Genomic DNA, 914 nt, shown 5'->3' with positions numbered 1-914 from the left:
TTCGGAGGGGGAGCCACCGAAAACCCCAACGAGCATCTCAACGAGTTCTTGGATAGTTGTGACATGTTCAAGGCCAATGGAGTGACGGAGGATGCCGTACGCCTTAGGCTTTTCCCTTACTCTTTGAGGGGAAGTGCCAAGGAGTGGCTTAAAAGTTGTGAACCCGACTCTCTTCGGACTTGGGATGATGTCTCTAAGGCTTTTCTCAACAAGTATTTCCCACCCCAACGAACCGCAAGAATCAAGAGTGAGCTCCAAGGGTTCACCCAACAAGAGGATGAGACCCTTTATGAAGCATGGGAGAGGTACAAGGGCCTCCAAAGGCTATGCCCTCACCACGGTATTGGAGATGATGAGCTCATCAACAATTTCTATGAAGGGTTAAACAATGATATGAAGATGAACCTTGATTCCGGCTCGGGGAAGGGAGCTTTGGATAAGATAGACCACAAGACGGCGAAAGAGCTTATTGAAGAAATGGCTTCTCGTACCTTTCATTGGAACAATGATAGGCACAAGAGGAAAGGGAAGTCACCGGTCGAATCGGCCAACAATGTGGAAGTGAAAGAGATGATAGAAGAGCTTAAGCAACAAGTTGCCTTGATGAGCTCAAGCAAAACATCTAGCAATTCTTCTATGAGGAACCAAGTCTATAGTTGTGAGCTTTGTGGAGACCAAGGACATCCACCCAATGAGTGTCCTTTGGTGGTTGGAGATGGAAGTGGTATGGAGCAAGTGAACGGGATATGGGAGTCTAGTCCGGCCAAGCAAGCATTTAACAACAACCAATATCACCCCGGATTGAGAGCCCACCCAAACTTCTCTTATGGCTCTCAAAATGTCCAAAACCCAACCTTCCAACAAAAGTCACAACAACCAAACTTCCAAACTCAAAAACAAAACACGACATTCAA

The 914-nt window shown here is 46.6% G+C and overlaps 1 non-coding gene across 1 annotated transcript; it reads right to left on the bottom strand.

The window, feature by feature from the left end:
* Positions 1-237: 237 nt before the first annotated feature.
* Positions 238-344, bottom strand: LOC141615441 (small nucleolar RNA R71). The gene has a single exon (XR_012529862.1). It is a non-coding gene; the product is annotated as a small nucleolar RNA R71 (small nucleolar RNA).
* Positions 345-914: the final 570 nt, after the last annotated feature.

Source organism: Silene latifolia, chromosome 11, assembly GCF_048544455.1.
Source record: "Silene latifolia isolate original U9 population chromosome 11, ASM4854445v1, whole genome shotgun sequence".
Classification (NCBI taxonomy): Eukaryota; Viridiplantae; Streptophyta; class Magnoliopsida; order Caryophyllales; family Caryophyllaceae; genus Silene; species Silene latifolia.
Note: the sequence above shows the minus strand (reverse complement) of the source record. Positions and strands in the feature narration are given on the sequence as shown.